Source organism: Triticum aestivum, chromosome 1B (genome assembly GCF_018294505.1).
Source record: "Triticum aestivum cultivar Chinese Spring chromosome 1B, IWGSC CS RefSeq v2.1, whole genome shotgun sequence".
Taxonomy (NCBI): Eukaryota; Viridiplantae; Streptophyta; class Magnoliopsida; order Poales; family Poaceae; genus Triticum; species Triticum aestivum.
Window position 1 is genome coordinate 221696612 of NC_057795.1, and position 21731 is coordinate 221718342.

Below are 21731 nucleotides of genomic sequence, written 5' to 3' on the forward strand. Positions count from 1 at the left end.
CATCCGATCTGGACCGGACATGTCTGCCGCTGCAGACCGTCGAATCCCGCACCGACACCTGTCCTTCTCCGCCGTCCCCACGCCGCCGGCCCGCGGAGCCCATCCCGGGCCCACGCGGGCCCAGATCCCGCCGACGCCTGGCCCGTCCCCGCCGCCGCAGCCCGAATCCCACGCCGGCGCCCTCCGCTGCCAGCCTCGTCCGCCGCTGCTGGCCACCCGACCATGCGTCGCCACCGCACCTCGCCGCGCCTCCACCCTCGCCTCCCCGCCGCCGCTGCTCCGGCCGCGCCGCCGCTCCTCAGCCTCCCGCTCGCCCGCGCCTCGAGCGCCACCGCCCGCCGCCGCCTTCTCTGCTCCCGCCGGCAACCTTCCTCGCGACCCCTCCATCCCCGGCCGGTGCCGCCCTCTGGCGCTCGTGCTGCATCGCCCCGCCGCCTGCGCCCTCCTCCTCCACCCCGGCCGGATCCGACGAGGCCACTCCAAGACCACCATCCCTGCTTGCTCCGGCAAAATCTCCGGCGACCCTCAAGCTCCGCGCCGGATGTGGATCTGAGGAGGTTGACTTCGTTTTTTTGCCCGTCCCTGATAATTTTGCATTCTGGTCCTCTGTTCATCATGCCATATCTCCTCATTCATAGCTCCATTTTGCATGCATAATATATCAAAATGTTCATCATGAGATGTTATTCATTTCATTCCATTTTGCCATGCTTGTTTGAGTCCATATTGATGCCCGAATCATCGTTGCAAGAATGCTCTATGATGTTAACCTGCTGAAACTGTTATAAATTGATGTTTTGTCTATTTCGTTGCATTTTGTGTGTGCATCCTATGAGCTTGATGTCTACATGAGTTTTGAGATACATCATGTCATCTTTACTGTGGTGCAATCCATATATTTTTGTGAGTCTTGTAGTGAGTGCATCGAGCTCGTGTAGGGTACTTGCTGTTACTGTTTTGCTAGGCTAAATCTGCTATATCATGATGCTATGTAAACCTGCTTCTACAAGTCATTCTATGCATAATCTGGAGATGTTCACTAAGGATGTTTTGTTATAAATGTCATCTATCCCTTAATGCCCCAGGTTGCATTTATAGTCTGCTGTAGCTTGGTGTTATCTTGCTCTCAAATTGCTCAATAATGTTGCTGTCAGCCTGTTAACATTAAGTTCAATGTTGCCATGATTGTTGTTAGTGATCCAAGCATGATATGAACTTTCTCTTGCCATGTTTAGCTTCATAAATATGTCATATTACTGTTGGTCACATTTCCATGCCATGTATTGCTCTGTGGTGAGTGGTACAAGCTCACCAACATGCCTACTTATTGTTGTTCCTGCCATGTATGAATCTGTCATATCATTTGCCATGTTTGCATGGATGCTACCATCTTTTCGGTTGATCTTTGGAATAAGTTCAGTAAGGGAGTTTTGTTCTTTGTCATTAATAATGGCATGCCATGTCTTTGTTTGCCATGTTAAGTTCCTGTAACATGTTGTTTGATAGCTCTAAACATTGCAACCTGATGTTATTCCTGTTAAGTCTGAAACTGTTATTATTTGCAATCTTGCCATGACCTTTTGAGCATGTTCTATTGTTTTCTGGAGATAGCTTAGTGTTCATGTTTTGTCATGCTTTACCTATACTTCATGCCCATTCCTTTTGTTCTTATGTTGGGGTGCTGTAGCTTGTTGTTTTGATGCTTGCAAGATGCCTAGTTGCTGTTTTGGACAGCTTGTCCTTTAAACTTGTATAGAGTGTGTGTTGAACCGTTGCTCCGTTTTGAGTGTGCTCTATATGAAATTTGCTTGACTTTGCATGTAGTTTCATATTATCATGTTGTATCCTTGTTTTGAGGTGTTTGCTTGATGTTTGTATGCATTTTGCATCAATGCCATCTTTAACTTGTTTTGCTCATATCTTCTAGGCCGAAGCTCTGAATTAAATGAACCTTATATGTAACTTGACTAGAATCTCGTGTAGATCATCTTGTTGCATCTTAACTTGCTGTTTAACAACTTGAACATAAGGTTTATTCAGTTCTGGACCAATTTCTAAATTTGCATATGAGGACTTACCGGAATTGTTATATGTTGTTCCCGGCCTCATTTAAACTTGTTTTGATGTGGTGCTCTTGTATGCATCATCTCTTGCCATGAGTAGCCTCATCTAGCTTTGTCATGAATCATACTTGGTTGAGCATCATGTCTTGTCCACGTTTGGTGTGTTTACCATGTTGTGTGCTTCTTCTCGATAGTTCCCGTTTCGTTGCAATCGTGAGGATTCGTTCGTCTATGCTTGGTTCGTCTTCATGGCTTCATCTTCTTCATGGACTCGTTCTTCTTCCTTGCGGGATTTCAGGAAAGATGACCGCTACCCTGGATCTCACTAATATCATTAGTTGCTTCGTTCTATCGCTATGCTGCACTACCTATCTTTTGCTCTTCAAGCCTCCCAAATTGCCATGAACCTCTAACCTTTGTCACACTTCCTAGCAAACCGTTGTTTTGGCTATGTTACCGCTTTTGCTCAACCCCTCTTATAGCGTTGCTAGTTGCAGGTGAGGTTGAAGATTGGTCCATGATGGACAGGTTTATGTTGGGATATCACAATATCTCTTATTTAATTAATGCATCTATATACTTGGTAAAGGCTGGAAGACTTCACCTTATGCCTGGTGTTTTGTTCCACTCTTGCCACCCTAGTTTCCGTCATACCGGTGTTATGTGCCTTGATTTTGCATTCCTTACACGGTTGGTGATTTATGGGACCCCCTTGGCAGTTCGCTTTGAATAAAACTCCTCCAGCAAGGCCCAACCTTGGTTTTACCATTTGCCTCACCACCACCTACTTTTCCCTTGGGAGTCGCGCTCTCGAAGGTCATCTTTATTCAGCCCCCCGGGCCAATGCTTCTCTAAGTGTTGGTCCAAACTAGAGCCACTTGCAGCGCCACCTCGGGGAAACTTAAGGTCTGGTTTTAGTTGTACGTAGTGTTCATCCGGTGTTGCCCTGAGAACGAGATATGTGCAGCTCCTATCGGGATGTCGGCGCATCGGGCGGTCTTGCTGGACTTGTTTTACCATTGTCGAAATGTCTTGTAAACAGGGATTCCGAGACTGATCGGGTCTTCCTGGGAGAAGGAATATCCTTCGTTGACTGTGAGAGCTTGTGATGGGCTAAGTTGGGACACCCCTGCAGGGTATAAACTTTCGAGAGCCGTGCCCGTGGTTATGTGGCAGATGGGAATTTGTTAATGTCCGGTTGTAGATAACATGACACTTGATCCGAATTAAAACGCATCAACCGTGTGTGTAGCCGTGATGGACTCTTTTCGGCGGAGTCCGGGAAGTGAACACGGTTTTGGGTTATGTTTGACGTAAGTAGGAGTTCAGGATCACCTCTTGATCACTGCTAGCTTCACGACCGTTCCGTTGCTTCTCTTCTCGCTCTTATTTGCGTATGTTAGCCACCATATCATGCTTAGTCGCTGCTGCAACCTCACCACTTTACCCCTTCCTTTCCCTTTAAGCTTTGCTAGTCTGGATACCCATGGTAATGGGATTGCTGAGTCCTCGTGGCTCACAGATTACTACAATAACAGTTGCAGGTATAGGTTATGCGATGATCATGACGTGAGAGTGATGTTTGCTTGTTTTGGGAGTTCTTCTTCTGCTTCTTCTTCGTTCAGGGGATAGGTTCCAGGTCGGCAGCCTGGGCTAGCAGGGTGGATGTCGTTTGAGCTTTTGTTTGTGTTTCATCTGTAGTCGTATGTTGGTCTTATGTGAGATGATGTTGTATTCGTGTGGCATTGTGAGCCTTTTGTATGTATCCCCATCTATTTATGTAATGTTGATGTAATGATATCCATCTTGCAGAAGCGTTTCAATATGCGGGTCTATCCTTGGTGGTACCTTCGAGTTCCTCTTGGATAGGGTCGCATATTGGGCGTGACAAGTTGGTATCAGAGCCTCGACCGACCATAGGAGCCCCCTTGATTGATCGTGTAGTTTGGCCGTTGTTGAGTCTAGAAGAAAACTGTTTTTGGAGTCTAGTTATGTCGGAGAGTAGGAATTCTTTTTACTCCTCAGCCCCTTCGTCGCTCTGGTGAGGAATCTTGACGTAGGTGTTTTGAGTTACTCCTCTTCCCCTTCAAATTTTTCTTTAGGATCATGCGGTTAGTTTTTCGTTCGTTGTCCATCCTCTTTTCAATCCGGCGCATTTCTCGTCTAGTGGTTTCGATCCTCATCATCTTTTGCAAGATCAGTGTCAGTTCTTTCTCTTTCGATGGTGTTTCCCTGACCGAAGTTGTCCTTGTTTTTTTTCCCACCCGCCCTCCCTTCTTCTTCTTGGAACCGGAGTCCGTAATCGAGTATCCATCCTACTCGTGCGAAGTCTGTGCTTTCTTCAATGATTTCAACCGGGGTTTTCTCTTCAACATATTCGTCGGTTCCCCCTTCCAAGTTGTCTTTGTTTTTCCTGCCCTCCCACCCTTTTTCTTCCCGGAGTCTGAGTCTCTTTCGACCATCAAGTTCATTCGTGTGGAGCCTCTTCAGTCTTTCGTAACCTATTTCAACTGGTGGATTCTCGTCTCGTTTGACATTCTTCATCTCTTTTCTTTTTCGGTGGATTCAATTCAAGTTTTTTTTGGTGTTGATCATATTCTTTTCCTCGTCTCAAATGTTTTCCCCTTGCTCGTTCGCCTCTCGCCAGTTTATCTTTTTGGAGTGTTCAAGACATCTCAGGAGATTTGTCTGTGTTTGAATTAATTCAAGGTTGTCACCTCATTTCAAATATTTCAATTGTTTCAGTGCATCATCTATCTGTTCAACAATCCTTTTCAACGGTGTTTTTCTCTTTTAGTGGGCCCTAACCCACAGGTCTTTTCCCAGGATCTTACCTGACTCTTCTAATTCTCCCGGGGTTATTCTCAAATTCTTTTCAAGTGTGACGTAAAATGAATTTCATCAGTCACATGCCTTCTCCAAGATCAGTTCCAATTCTTTTCATCTTTGGTTCAACCCTTCCTCTTTTTCATTCTCCCGGAGTATCTCAACAAATTTTGTTGTTGTTTCTTGTCGTCTTTCTTAACATTTGAAGATCGAAGAAGAGTTTTCCTCTCAATCTTTCCCGTTCTCCCGAAGATTCGTTGTTCTAGCTTCTTGTTACCCTCTTGAATTATTCCGTTTGTCGGAAATTCCTTTTTCTCAACCATCCGGAGTATTTCAGGAGTTGATTTCTGTTTCTTTTCACTAGAGGCCATCATTCCAGTTATCGTTCTCTATTTATCCCGGTGCTTCGTTCAAGTATTCTTTAATCAGCTCATGATCTCTTTGTTCTTTTGCATCTAAATTCCCCTTGAGCATATTGGTTCTTCTAATTCTTCCCTGTGACTCAGTCTCTTTCATCAGTCATTTTCGAATTCTTACGGTGGTTCGTTCAAGATTCTTTTTCCTTGATTATCATATTAATTAATTCGTTCTTTCCAATCCTACTGGTAGTTCGTGAAGACTTTCTCAAGTTTTGTGCTATAACCCTTAATCCTTTTCAAGAAGAATAAGTAGTAGCAAAATCCACTGCTTGTCATCAATTTAATTTGATGAAGGATAAGCATACAATAAATCTTATTCTTATTTCATCCAAGTGAGTAATCCCTTCCTTCAGAGTTTGTTCTTGATGAATAAATTCTAGTTTCAAGTATTTTCATCTTTTCTTTTCCGGAGTTCAAATTTCCTCGGCCATCTCGTCGGAACCTCCATCTAAATCATCGCAAGGCTCATCTTATTCTTTCATCATTTATTCTATCTCATCATCTTTTTTGTTACTGGAGTTCTTCACGGTGGCTCGTCATGAGTTAATTCATTCTTCAAGAGTTCATCAAGATTCTTGTTGGTGGAGTTCAAGTATCTTTTTCTCTTTCATCTCGAAGTGCAAGTAATTCTCCGTATTCTCCTAAAGTGGAGTTTTGCATTTCTTCGTTCTTCTCAGTTATCCAATCATTTCCGTTTGTGGCCGGTTATCACCTTATGATCTTGACATGTTACCTATAAGATCACAACAAGCTTATTCTTTTCATTGTTGATTTTCTCATCAAGTTCGTTTAAACCTTCCTTCTAAAGATGCTTTCAATTCCATTCGTGGCACAAGTTGTCATTTTCTTCTCCAATCTTTTCATTCAACTCTTTCAATTCTTTCCGGAGGTTTTTGTGTCATGTCTTCATCAAGTATCATTCCATCCTCTCAAGCTCGTGTTCTATTCCTCCATGTTTCAGCCGGAGTGCAGCCTAAATCCTTTTAGTCTTATTCGTGTCTTATCTCGTTCTAACCGGAGTGGTTCATAGTCTATCTGATTCCATGAGCTTTCGATTCTCATCATTCTCGTCGTTCCTCTCTTCTTCTCGAGTGCTCTCGATTCTTTGCTTCTTCTCTTGAGTTCTTGTTTCACCTCATCCCTTTTCCCATCCGTCTCGGTCCTAAGATCTCGGGACGAGATCTCTTGTTAGTGGAGGAGTGTTGTAACGCCCCGGATTCGATGCGCCAGGTGTCTGCCAGTTATTCGCCGTCGTTGCCATGTCATTTGCTTGTGTGTTGCATTTTGCCATGTCATCATGTGCATCTCATTTTGCATACGTGTTCGTCTCATGCATCCGAGCATTTTCCCCGTTGTCCGTTTTGCAATCCGGCACTCCTATGTTCCCCGGTGCCCCCTTTTGCCTCTTTTTGTGTGCGGGTGTTAAACATTCTCGGAATGGACCGAGGTTTGCCAAGCGGCCTTGGTACACCACCGGTAGACCGCCTGTCAAGTTTCGTGTCATTTGGAGTCCATTTGATACTCCAACGATTAACCGGGAACCGTAAAGGCCTCTTTTGTGTGCAGCCCAACACCCCTCCAAAGTGGCCCAATAACCCATCCAAACCCCCTCCAAGCTCTCAGCCGTTCGATCACGATCGTGTGGGCGAAAACCGCACCCCATTTGGACTCCCGTAACTCCCTCTACCTATAAAAACGTCCTCCCCCTCCATTTTTCGGATCAAAACCCTAGCCCCGCTCCTCTCGCCCGCCGGACACGTCCGATCTGGACCGGACACGTTCGCCACCGCCGACCGTCGAATCCCGCGCCGACACCTGTCCTCCGCCGCTGTCCACGCGCCGCCGGCCTGCGGAGCCCATCCGGGGCCCGCGCGGGCCCAGATTCTGCCGCCGCCTGGCCCCTCCCCGCCGCCACGGCCCGCGTCCCGCGCCGGTGCCCTCCGCCGCCAGCCCCGTCCGCCACCGCCGGCCACCCGACCCCGCGTCGCCGCGCACCTCGCCGCGCCTCCGCCCTCGCCTCCCCGCCGCCGCTGCTCCGGCCACGCCGCAACCCTCGGCCTCCCGCTCCCCCGCGCCTCGAGCGCCACCGCTCGCCACCGCCTTCTCTGCTCCCGCCGGCGACCTTCCCTGCGACCCCACCGACCCCGGCCGGCGCCGCCCTCCGGCGCTCGTGTTGCATCGCCCCGCCGCCCGGCGCCGCGGACCTCGCCGCCCGCGCCCTCCTCCTCCACCCCGGCCGGATCCGACGAGGCCACTCCGAAGACCACCGTCCCCGCTTGCTCCAACGAAATCTCCGGCGATCCTCGAGCTCCACGTCGGATCTGGATCTGAGGAGGTTGACTTCATTTTTTTGCCCGTCCATGATAATTTTCCATTCTGGTCCTCTGTTCATCATGCCATACCTCCTCATCCGTAGCTCCATTTTGCATGCATAATATATCGAAATGTTCATCATTAGATGCTCTTCATTTCATTACATTGTGCCATGCTTGTTTGAGTCCGTCTTGATGCCTGAATCATCATTGCAAGAGTGCTATATGATGTTAACCTGCTGAAACTGTTATAACTTGTTGTTTTGTCTTTTTCGTTGCATTTTGTGTGTGCATCCTATGAGCTTGATGTCTACATGTGTTATGAGCTACATCATGTCATATTTACTATGGTGCAATCCATATATTTTTGTGAGTCTTTTAATGAGTGCATCGAGCTCATGAAGTAGGGTACTCGTTGTTATTGTTTTGCTAGGCTGAATCTGCTATATTATGATGCTATGTAAACCTGCTTCTACAAGTCATTTTATGCACAATCTGGAGATGTTCACTAAGGATATTTTGTTATACTTGTCATGATATATCCATTAATGCCCCTGGTTGCATTTATAGCCTGATGTATCTTGGTGTTATCTTGCTCTCAAATTGCTAAATAATGTTGCTGTCAGCTTGTTAACATTAAGTTCAATGTTGCCATGATTGTTGTTAGTGATCCAAGCATGCTATGAACTTTCTATTGCCATGTTTAGCTTAATAAATATTCCAGCTTACTGTTGGTCACCTTTCCATGCCATGTATTGCTCTGTGGTGAGTGGTACAATCTCACCAACATGCCTACTTATTGTTGTTGCTGCCATGTATGAATCTGTCATATCATTTGCCATGTTTGCATGGATGCTACCATCTTTTCGGTTGACCTTTGGAATAAGTTCAGTAAGGGAGATTTGTTATTTTTCTTTAGTATTAGCATGCCATGTCTTTTTTTGCCATGTTAAGTTCCTGTAACATGTTGTTTGGTAGCTCTAAACATTGCAACCTGATGTTATTCCTCTTAAGTCTGAAACTGTTATTATTTGCAATCTTGCCATGACCTTTTGAGCATGTTCTACTGTTTTCTGGAGATAGCTGAGTGTTCATGTTTTGTCATGCTTTACCTGTACTTCATGCCCCTGCCTTCCGTTCTTATGTTGGGGTGATGTAGCTTGTTGTTTTGATGCTTGCAAGATGCCTAGTTGCTGTTTTGGACAGCTTGTCCTTTAAACTTGTAGTGTCTGTGTTGAACCGTTGCTCCGTTTTGAGTGTGCTTTATATGAAACTTGCTTGATTTTGCATGTAGTTTCATATTATCATGTTGTATCCTTGTTTTGAGGTGTTTGCTTGATGTTTGTATGCATTTTGCATCAATGCCATGTTTAACTTGTTTTGCTCATATCTTCTAGGCCGAAGCTCCAAATTAAATGAACCTTATATGTAACTTGACTAGAATCTAGTGTAGATCATCTTTGTGCATTTTAACTTGCTGTTTAACAACTTGAACTTAAGGTTTATTCAGTTCGGGACCAATTTCTAAATTTGCTAATGAGGACTTACCGGAATTGTTATATGTTGTTCCCGACCTCATTTAAACTTGTTTTGATGTGTTGCTCTTGTATGCATCATATCTTGCCATGAGTAGCCTCATCTAGCTTTGTCATGCATCATACTTGGTTGAGCATCATTGTCCATGTGTGGTGTGTTTACCATGTTTTGTGCTTCTTCTCGATGGTTCCCGTTTCGTTGCGATCGTGAGGATTCGTTCGTCTACGCTTGGTTCGTCTTTGTGGCTTCATCTTCTTCATGGACTCGTTCTTCTTCCTTGCGGGATTTCAGGCAAGATGACCGCTACCCTAGATCTCACTACTATCATTGCTATGCTAGTTGCTTCGTTCTATCGCTTTGCTATGCTACCTATCTTTTGCTCTTCAAGCCTCCCAAATTGCCATGAACCTCTAACCTTTGTCACCCTTCCTAGCAAACCGTTGTTTTGGCTATGTTACTGCTTTTGCTCAGCCCTCTTATAGTGTTACTAGTTGCAGGTGAAGTTGAAGATTGCTCCATGATGGACAGGTTTATGTTGGGATATCACAATATCTCTTATTTAATTAATGCATCTATATACTTGGTAAAGGGTGGAAGACTCGGCCTTATGCTTGGTGTTTTGTTCCACTCTTGCCGCCCTAGTTTCCGTCATACCGATGTTATGTTCCTTGATTTTGCGTTCCTTACGCGGTTGGGTGATTTATGGGACCCCCTTGACAGTTCGCTTTGAATAAAACTCCTCCAGCAAGGCCCAACCTTGGTTTTACCATTTGCCTCGCCAGCACCTACTTTTCCCTTGGGAGTCGTGCTCTCAAGGGTCATCTTTATTCAGCCCCCCGGGCCAATGCTTCTCTAAGTGTTGGTCTGAACTAGAGCCACTTGCAGCGCCACCTCGGGGAAACTTGAGGTCTGGTTTTAGTTGTACGTAATGTTCATCCGGTGTTGCCCTGAGAACGAGATATGTGCAACTCCTATCGGGATGTCGGCGCATCGGGCGGTCTTGCTGGACTTGTTTTACCATTGTCGAAATGTCTTGTAAACCGGGATTCCGAGACTGATCGGGTCTTCCTGGGAGAAGAAATATCCTTCGTTGACCGTGAGAGGTTGTGATGGGCTAAGTTGGGACACCCCTGGAGGATATAAACTTTCGAGAGCCGTGCCCGCGGTTATGTGGCAGATGGGAATTTGTTAATGTCCGGTCATAGATAACTTGACACTTGATCCGAATTAAAACGCATCAACCGTGTGTGTAGCCGTGATAGTCTCTTTTCGGCGGAGTCCGGAAAGTGAACACGGTTTTGGGTTATGTTTGACGTAAGTAGGAGTTCAGGATCACCTCTTGATCATTGCTAGCTTCACGACCGTTCCGTTGCTTCTCTTCTCGCTCTTATTTGCATATGTTAGCCACCATATCATGCTTAGTCGCTGCTGCAACCTCACCACTTTACCCCTTCCTTTCCCTTTAAGCTTTGCTAGTCTTGATACCCATGCTAATGGGATTGCTGAGTCCTCGTGGCTCACAGATTACTACAATAATAGTTGCAGGTACAGGTTATGCGATGATCATGACGCGAGAGCGATGTTTGCTTGTTTTGGGAGTTCTTCTTCTGCTTCTTCTTTGTTCAGGGGATATGTTCCAGGTCGGCAGCCTGGGCTAGCAGGGTGGATGTCGTTTGAACTTCTGTTTGTGTTTCATCTATAGTTGGATGTTGGTCTTATGTGAGATGATGTTGTATTTGTGTGGCATTGTGAGCCTTTTGTTTGTATCCCCATCTATTTATGTAATGTTGATGTAATGATATCCACCTTGCAAAAGCGTTTCAATATGCGGGTCTATTCTTGGTGGTACCGTCGAGTTCCTCTTGTATAGGGTCGCATATTGGGCGTGATAGTGCGTCAGGAACCGATGCCCCCGAAGTCTGCTGGGCCGCGGGAGCGGCCTCCTCCTGAGGCTTTGCCACCAAGCCTTGAGGGCCCCGTTCCATTGCGGGTGAGCGTGAGGCGGCCCCCTCCGTCCGCGCCAGGGTCGCCATGGCCGCGGCAGGTTGCATGGCCTCGGAGGCCCTGGCCTCCTGCTTCGTCTTCTTCACCACATGCTTTAGCCTGGCCATCAGGAGAGAACATCATGGGCATGGTGTCGGGAAAGGAAAGTAAAAACAAGGTGAGATGCTTACTCGTCGTCGGAGACGTACACCCTCTTTCTGGCCAGGATCGCGGCGTCCCCGGGCTTCTTGAGCTTGGGCTTCGATGCGCCCAAGGGTTTAGCCGGGCGCACGGCGACTGGTTCCGGAGCGGCGGCGACGGACGACAAGGCGGGGGCGTCGCCCCGAGGAAACGACGCCGTGTCACCCTTCTTCTGGGTCGCTCGGCTCAGCCTCCGCAGGGGGATCTCCCATCTTCTTCCTCGACGTCGACTACGTCTGTTCAGACGACTTCCCCACACTAGGACACCTCCACTATGTTGCCATCGTCTTCCCCTACTTCAACTTCTTCCTGGAGCGCGTCGTCTTCGTCTACTCCCTCCTCCGCGTCTTCGTCAGAGCATCCTACCACCGTCTCTAGTCACCGTCGAGCCCGATCGACTCTAGCAGCACCCCCATGGTGAAGATCTTCTCCTCCCCATCATCTTTCCCGTGGTTTTCCGTCGTCATTGCCGCCATTCCGTGCGCACCCGAGGACATGCTCACCATCATCTCCGCATCCGCAAGCAGAGCACACGCTCTGACCATACGGTCGTCGGGCCATCTTCCGCACATGCACGCTGCACGCCCACTGCTTGCTCCGCTTCTCACCCCGTGCACGCCAAGCTGTTGCCATCGCTCGACGAGCCGTGCCGCGCCCGAGTCGAGCGCGAGCCGCTGCACGCGCACACCCTGTAGCTACGTCGTCACCTTTTTCTGCATGCCCTTCGTTATCTTCTAGCCGCAACCAACGCGGTCTTGCTTGCCTTCGTCGCCGGCAAGTATCACCGGACAACCATGGTCAAAAGCTCATGGTTCTTACTAGGGATCATCTAAAAGTAGCGCCCCTGCCTAGCACAAAACACCTGGCCATCCTAGTGGTCAGCCATGCTCGCACACATCCTCGAGGTCAAGGGATCAAACCTCCACAGCTCGGACAATTTTTGCGTGTGCAGAGTATCCCCTGGTCTTTCTGTTTCATTTGAGGCACCAACACTGAGCCAACCCAACTGGTCCGATCAAATCCCATGGAGCCTTAGTTTTTTTCTGTCCCATGTGTTTTACCATTTTATCCAGTGCATTGCATATCTATAAAATGATATTGTTTGAATTGCTAATATTTAAATGACCGTGCATCGGATTAAAATGTTTTCTACAAGTGAAATGCTTACAATTTCATCTAGTTTCATAATATGTTGTCATCTATGTTAAAAATGTTTAAAATTGCTACATGCATTAATTTGCATAAATGATGTGCTAAATTGGTTTATTTCATAACTAAATAACCGTAGCTCTGAATTAAATAAATTTTATATGTAAATGCGGTGGGAAAATGTATAGATTAAGCCTCAGTTCTTTTCCCCCTATGTCATTGTTTTCCAATCATGCACACATCCACTTCGGGCCAATTCTGCTGCTGGGCTTCCACAGTGCATTGCATTTGGCCCGTATTTGTTTTCTTTCTGTCCCCTGCGTTTTACCATTTTATCCAGTGCATTGCATATCTATAGAATGCTATTGTTTAAATTGCTAATATTTAAATGACCATGCATCGGATTAAAATGTTTTCTACAAGTGAAATGCTTAGAATTTTATCTAGTTTCATAATATGCAACTGTCATCTATGTTAAAAATGTTTAAAATTGCTACTGCATTAATTTGCATAAATGGTGTGCTAAAATAGTTTATTTCACAACTAAATAACCATAGCTCCGAATTAAATAAACTTTATATGTAAATGAGGTGGGAAAATGTACAGACTAAGCCTTAGTTCTTTTTCCCTGTGTCATTTTTTCCAATCGTGCACACATCCACTACGGGCCAATTCTGCTGCTGGGCTTGCACAGTGCATTGCATTCGGCCCGTATATGTTTTTTCTGTTCCCTGCCTTTTACCATTTTATCTGGTGCATTGCATATCTATAAAATGATATTGTTTAAAATGCTAATATATAAATAACCGTGCATCAGATTAAAATGTTTTCTACACGTGAAATGCTTAGAATTTCATCTAGTTTCATGATATGCAACTTTCATCATGTTAAATATGTTTAAAATTGCTACATGCATTAATTTGCATAAATGATGTGCTAAAATGGTTTATTTCATAACTAAATAACCATAGCTCCGAATTGAATAAACTTTATATGTAAATTGGGAGGAAAAATGTATAGATTGACTTGGTGCACCTTAACTTGCTGTTTAACAACTTTAACATATTTTTTATTCAGAACAGCAGAAAATTCGAAATATGCACATGGGGATTTTCCGGGATTGTTGTTTGTGTTTCCGACCTCATTTAAACTTGCCTAAATAGGTAGTTTGCATATGCTTCATCTCTTGGCATGAGTAACAACAATTAACCTTGTCATGCATCATACTTGGTTGTGCATCATGCCATGTTGTTATGTTGTTTGTTTACCGTGTTGTTTTCTTCTTTCCGGTTGTGCTTCTTCTCAATAGTTCTCGGTTTTGTTGCGATTGTGAGGATTCGTTCAACTATGATGGTTTGTCTACTTCGTCGACTCAATCTTCTTCCGAGCGGGCTTTCAGGCAAGATGACTATTACCCTGGATATCACTACTATCTTTGCTTGCTAGTTGTCTCGATGCTATCGCTATGTCGTGCTACCTGCCACTTGTTTATCAAGCCTCTCAAATTGCCATAACAACCTCTAACCTTTTCCACTATCCTAGCAAACCATTGTTTGGCTATGTTACGGCTTTGCTCAACCCCTCTTATAGCATTGCTAGTTGCAGGTGCAGTGCAGGTTGGTCCATGTTGGGACATGGATATTATGGGATATCACAATATCTCTTATTTTTAATGCATCTATATACTTGGTAAAGGGTGGAAGGCTTGGCCTTTTGCTCGGTGTTTTGTTCCACTCTTGCCACCTTAAATACCGGTGTTATGTTCCTTGAATTTTGCGTTGACGCGGTCGGAGTTTATGGCCCACTTGACAGTTCACTTTGAATAAAACTCTTTTAGCAAGGCCCAACTTTGGTTTTATCATTTGCCTAATAACAACTAAAACATGCATAGGGACCAGCTAGCACCCAAGGAATCTTAATCGAGAATCCAGGCTTGTGCTCCTCATGAGTGTTGGCCCAAACTAGAACACTGTGCGGGGCCGCCCCGGGGAAACCTGTGTTGTTTTGGCACCTGTACGCGTCGCTTCTCCGAATGTGGCCTGAGAAAGAGATACGTGCAGATCCTATCGGAGTGTCGGCATGTTGGGAGGTCTAGCTAGTTTTGTTTTACCATTGTCGAAATGTCTTGTGCACCGAGATTCCGAGTTTGATCGAGTTGTCCAGAGATGGAGAATTGTCTCCGCGGATCGTGAGCTTATCATGGGCTAAGTTGGAACACGCTTGCAGGGTTTAAACTTTTGAGAGCTGTGCCCACGGTTATGTGGCAGACGGGGATTTTTAATATTCAGTTGTAGAGAACTTGACACCAGATCCAAATTAAAATACACCAACCGCGTGTGTAACTGTGACTGTCTCTTTTTGAGCGAGTTCAAGAAGAGAACATGGTGGGGTTATGTCTGATTTGTAAGTAGCTCAGGATCACTTATTGATCATTACTAGTTGATACGTCTACAACGTATCTATAATTTTTGATTGTTCCATGCTGTTATATTATCATTCTTAGATGTTTTACAATCACTTTATAGTCATTTTATATTATTTTTTGGTACTAACCTATTGACATAGTGCCAGTACCAGTTGCTGTTTTTTTGCTTGTTTTTTACATCGCAGGAAATCGATACCAAACGGAGTCCAAACACAGCTAAACTTTTTGTGGATTTTTTTGGACCAGAAGACATCCAGTGGGCCAAGAAAGTATCTGAGGGGAGCACATCCCACCAGGGCGCGCCTGGAGGCCCAGGCGCGTCCAGGTGGGTTGTGCCCACCTTGGTGGCCTCCCGCACTACCTCTTTGCTCTATAAATACCCTAGTATTCCAGAAACCCTAGGCGAGTCGACGAAAATCAATTCTAGCCGCCGCAAGTTCCAGAACCACCAGATCCAATCTAGACACCATCTCGGAGGGGTTGATCATGTCCATTGGTGCCTCTCCTATGATGCGTGAGTAGTTCTTTGTAGATCTATGGGTTTGTAGTTAGTAGCTAGATGGCTTCCTCTCTCTCTCTCTCTGTTGATTATCAATACAATGGTCTCTTGGAGATCCATATGATGGAAGTCTTTTCACGGTGTGTTTGTTGGCATCCGATGAACTTTGAGTTTATGATTAGATCTATGTTTTTTCCATGAAATTTATTTGAGTCTTCTTTGATCTCTTATATGCATGATTGATTATAGCCTTGTATTTCTTCTCCGATATTTGGGTTTTGTTTGGCCAACTTGATCTATTTATCTTGCAATGGGAAGGTGCTTTGTGATGGGTTCGATCTTACGGTGCTTGATCCCAGTGACAAAAGGGGAAACGACACGTATGTATTGTTGCTATTAAGGATAACAAGATGGGTCTATTTCCACATAAATATATCTTGTCTACATCATGTCATCGTTCTTATTGCATTACTCTGTTTTTGCATGAACTTAATACACTAGATACATGCTGGTTAGCAGTCGATGTGTGGAGTAATAGTAGTAGATGCAGGCAGGAGTCGGTCTATTAATCTTGGACGTGATGCCTATATAATGATCATTGCCTGGATATTGTCATGATTATTTGAAGTTCCATCAATTGCCCAACAGTAATTGTTTTACCCACCATTTGCTATTTTTCTCGAGAGTAGACACTAGTGAAACCTACAGCCGCCGGGTCTCTTCTTATCATATTTTCCTTTGGGATCTATTTTCCTTTGCTTTTATTTTCAGATCTACTAAACCAAAAATACAAAAATAGCTTGCTGTACTTTATTTATTTTGGGATCTATTTATCCTATCTATCACAACTTTATCATGTCTTTCGCCAACTTGAGGCATCGTTACCCGAAAGGGATTGACAACCCCTTTAACACGTCGGGTTGCGAGTATTTGTTAGTTGTGTGTAGGGGCTGTTTACATTGTGTTTCTTGGTTCTCCTACTGGTTCGGTAACCTTGGTATCATCACTGAGAGAAATACCTACCATCGTTGTGCTGCATCATCCCTTCCTCTTTGGGGAAATACCGACGTAGTTCAAGCAGGCATCAAAAGGAATTTCTAGTGTCGTTGTCGGGGAGGATCATCAACATCAACCAGGTTGCTAGTCAGAAATCTCACCTCCTCGCAATTTACATTATTTGTTATTTGCCTCTCGTTTTCCTCTCCCCCACTTCAAAAAAGTATGCCCTTTTTATTCGGCTTTTTGTTTGTCTTTTCATTTGCCCTTTATGTCTTACTTTGCTTGTTTGCTTGCTTGGTTGCCATAATTGTGTGTTTATTAAAAATCAAGAACCAAAAAGTTTATCTATCCTCATCCACTTGCTAATCTTTTTAAGAGATCCAATTATGATGAACCAATTGCTAATGAGTTGTGTGCACTAGATTATCTTTATGAGGTTTTGCTTGAAATTCGTGAATCTGAAAATTGTGATGAAGTGCTGAGAGAAGAAAATTATAAATTGATTCACGATAGCTCCTTGAATGAAAAGAATGATTGCAATAATGTTATCACAAATTCTATTAATATCAATTGTGTTAATGATGTGCAAAACCCTAAGCTTGGGCATGCTAATTTTACTATGTCTACTACTTGTTGCAATGATCATGATTGGGGTGATTCTTCTTATGAAATTGAAAATTTATTTAAGCCTCATGATGAATATGAGATTGAAAACAATGTTTGCAATAATATTAAAAGTGGGTTTGGAGAGGTCATGACTTTAGTTAATGTTAATCCCACTATTTTGGAAGAGTGTCAACTTTGCATGCATGTGGATCGTGTTGAAAATATGTTATGTGATAGCTATTTTGCTGAATTTGCTTATGATACTACATGTAATTATTATGAGAGAGTAAAATATGGTTGTAGAAATTTTCATGTTACTAAATTACCTCTCTTCATGTTGAGATTCCTATTTTCTCTTTCTTCTTCCTTGCATATGCTAGATGTTTCTTGTGTTGATAATTTGGTTGCCTACAAAATGCCCATGCATATGAAGTATGTTAGACTTAAATGTGTTTGTCACATGTTTTATGATGCTCTCTTTGTGATTCAATTCTTGTCTTTCATGTGAGCATCATTGAAATCTCATGCCTATCTTAATGACTATAAAGGAAGAGTTTCTTGGGAGGCAACCCAACGAATAAATAATTTTTTTGCTTTTTATTTTTTGTCCTTGTGTAATTGCACAATTATGCCTCTGATTAGATGTGTTTTTGTGGTTTAAATTAGTGTCTGTGCCAATCAAGGCCTTTGGGATGATTTGAGTGAAAGTTGAATTGATCTTGCTGAAAAATAGAAACTTTTGCGCTCACAAAATTATTTTTCATTTTTTCAGAAGAGTGCTTTTGAGTTGATTATTTTTGCAGAAGATTAATAAACAAATTATTCATGTCACCCTAAATTTTCAAAATTTTGGGAGTTAAAAAAGTATTCGAAGTAGTCAGATTGCTACAAACTGTTTTGTTTTTGACAGATTCTATTTTCTTTGTGTTGTGTGCTTGTTTTGATGATTCTATGGTTTTATTTGAAGAGTATTTGCCATATAAAAGTTGGAATACAATAGATATAATGAAAAAATAAAATATGAACGGGTTTGCAACAATACTTATAGTAGTGGTTTGCTTTCTTATACTAACGGATCTCACAAAGGTTTTGTTGAGTTTTGTGTGATTGAAGTTTTCAAGTTTTGGGTGATCTTACGATGGATGAAGGAATAAGGATTAGCAAAAGGCGAATCTTGGGGATGCCCGAGGCACCCCAAGCTAATATTCAAAGAAGTAGCAAGCAACTAAGCTTGGGGATGCCCCAGAGTGGCATCCCCTCTTTCTTCTAACAACCATCGGTATTTTACTTGGAACTATATTTTTATTCGTCACATATTATGAGTTTTGGTTGGAGCTCTTGTATGATGTGAGTCTTTGCTTGTTTTACTTTGTGTTATAAGTCTTGAATCCTTGCTGGACACACCTTTTTGAGAGAGCCAAAAATTATGCTATGCTTGCTCCTATGCTTCACTTAAATTTTTAGAGCCATGGAATTGCTCTAGTACTTCACTTATATCTTTTTTAGCACAGTATGCTTTGTTATTTTTGAAGAAATGATCTCATGCTTCACATAGATTTATTTGGGAGTTAGTAAATTTTTTTAGAAATTCTCACTTGCTTCACTTATATTATTTTGAGAGAAAGAAAAGTTATGCTCATGTTCTTCACTTATATTTGTTTGAGCTTATCAAAAGCAACATATGGAAATAGTCCCAGAGTGATAGATATCCAAGGAGGATATAATAAAAACTTTCATGAAGATCATTGGACAAAATAAACTTGATTCTTAGTAATGGTTTTGATATATGATGATATGATATGTGAGTCACATTGATGAGTAATTGTGCTTTAGTAAGAATATTGATGTTAAGGTTTGTGATTCCCTATGCAAGCACGAAAGTCAATAGTTATGCTATGAAATTTATATCCTACTTGTGGTGCATTATTCGGTGTTACTTATGCTTAATGCTTGGGTATGAGATTTTTCGTTTCTTAGTTGGTCACTTCACAATCTTTTTGATAGCCTTCATTTTGCACTAAGTATGATCACTACTTGTGCAACCAAAACCCTTTAAACCAGTTTTGCCATATGAGTCCACTATATCTACCTATATGCGGTATTTTCATGGCCTTCTAAGCAAATTTGCATGTGGCATCTCTAATTTTGAAAATGAATTTCTCTTTTGTGTGCTCGTACCGCTCGTGAGGCGGTGAAGGGTGGCCAATATTTTCCATGCTAGATGTGTTATTCTCACGATGAGTGTTTATTCACTTGTCATTGCACGAGAGTACGACAAAGGTATTAGGGATGCCCAGTCCCAAAATGAAAAAATGAATTTACTTTATGTTGTCAAATAATAAATTCCTTCGAAAGTGTTGGGATGGAGGGCACCCATGGATACAGTTAGCCTTGAAAACTGAAAGTAATGGTGGAAAAAGGAATAAACTTTATTTTCTCTTTGGGAAACCGCCTATGATGTATCTAGAATGGAAAGTGTTGGGAGCTCTAAGGCATTTTTGTTGGTGGGAAAAGTATGCCTCCCAAAATGTTTATATCTCTCAATTTTCGCTTTGAGCTCTGGCACCTCTACAAATCCAACCTTCCCTCTACGAACGGCCTTTCTTTACTTTATGCAATTTTTATTTTGAATTTGAGTCTCCATCTTCTCTTATAAAGCACCAACTAAGGGGCAGTATGATCGTATTTGAGCATTGGGTGTAGCTAATATTCGAGTGTGTTTCATGAATGGATCAATGATTGAGCATAATGGGCTAGGGATAACTTGCTTTAATGTTGATATTTTGAAAGACATGGTTGCTTGTTGATATGCTTGAGTTTTTAAAATCTTCATGTCAAAACTAGACTATTGCTTTGAACCATATAGAAGTCAAAATTTCCATGCTACAAAGAAAAGAAAATGTGATGAACATGTTAGGCAGCATTCCACATCAAAAATTCTAATTTTGTCATTTACCTACTCAAGGACGAGCAGGAATTAAGCTTGGGGATGCTGATACATCTCCAACGTATTATAATTTTTGATTGTTCCATGCTGTTATATTATCATTCTTGGATGTTTTACATTATTTTATAGTCTTTTTTATCATTTTTTGGTACTGACATATTAACATAGTGCCAGTGCTAGTTGTTGTTTTCTGCTTGTTTTTTACATCGCAGGAAATCAATACCAAACGGAGTCCACATGCAGCGAATTTTTTGTGGATTTCTTTGGACCAAAAGACATCTAGTGGGCCAAGAAAGTACCTGAGGGAAGCTCAGATGGGAGCACAACCCACCAGGGCACGCCCAGGTGGGTTGTGCCCACCTCGGTGGCCTCCCGCACCGCCTCTTTGCTCTATAAATACCCCAATATTCCAGAAACCCTAGGGGAGTCAACGAAAGTCAATTCCAGCCGCCACAAGTTCCAGAACCACTAGATCCAATCTAGACACCACCTCGGAAGGGTTCATCATGTCCATTGGTGCCTCTCCGACGATGCGTGAGTGGTTCTTTGTAAACCTAAATGTCCGTAGTTATTAGCTAGATGGCTTCCTCTCTCTCTTGATTACCAAAACAATGGTCTCTTGGAGATCCATATGATGCAAGTCTTTTTACAATGTGTTTGTTGGGATCCGATGAACTTTGAATTTTTGATCGGGTAGATGTTTTTATCCATGAAAGTTATTTGAGTCTTCTTTGATCTCTTATATGCATGATTGATTATAGACTCATATTTCTTCTCTGATATTTGAGTTTTTTGGGCCAACTTGATCTATTTATCTTGCAATGGAAAGAGGTGCTTTGTGATGGGTTCAATCTTATGGTGCTTGATCCCAGTGACAGAAGGGGAAGCGACACATATGTATTGTTGCTATTAAGGATAACAAGATGGGGTCTATTTCTACATAAATAGATCTTGTCTACATCATGTCATTGTTCTTATTGCATTACTCCGTTTTTGCATGAACTTAATACACTAGATGCATGCTGGATAGCGGTAGATGTGTGGAGTAATAGTAGTAGATGCAGACAGGAGTCTGTCTACTAATCTTGGATGTGATGCCTATATAATGATCATTGCCTGGATATCGTCATGATTATTTGAAGTTCTATCAATTGCCCAACAGTAATTATTTTCGTACTGTTTGCTATTTTTCTTGAGAGAAGCCACTAGTGAAACCTACGGCCCCCGGGTCTCTTCTCATCATATTGGCCTGTGTGATCTATTTTCCTTTGCTTTTAGTTTTAGATCTACTAAACCAAAAATACAAAAATACCTTGCTGCAGTTTATTTATTTTGCGATCTATTTATCCTATCTATCACAACTTTATCACGTCTTCTCGCCAACTTGAGGCATCATTACCCAAAAGGGATTGACAACCCCTTTAACACATCGGGTTGCGAGTATTTGTTATTTGTGTGTAGGGGCTGTTTACGTTGTGTTGCTTGGTTCTCCTACTAGTTCAATAACCTTGGTCTCATCACTGAGGGAAATACCTACCGTCGTTGTGCTGCATCATCCCTTCCTCTTTGGGGAAATACTGACGTAGTTCAAGCAGGCATCACTAGTTGCGACCGTTATGCCTAGTCTCTTATCTCATTCTTGTACTTGTAAGTTAGCCACCATAAAAATGCTTAGTGCTTGCTGCAACCTCACCACTTATCCATTCCATACCCATTAAGATTTGTTAGTCTTGATACCCATGGTAATGGGATTGCTGAGTCCTCGT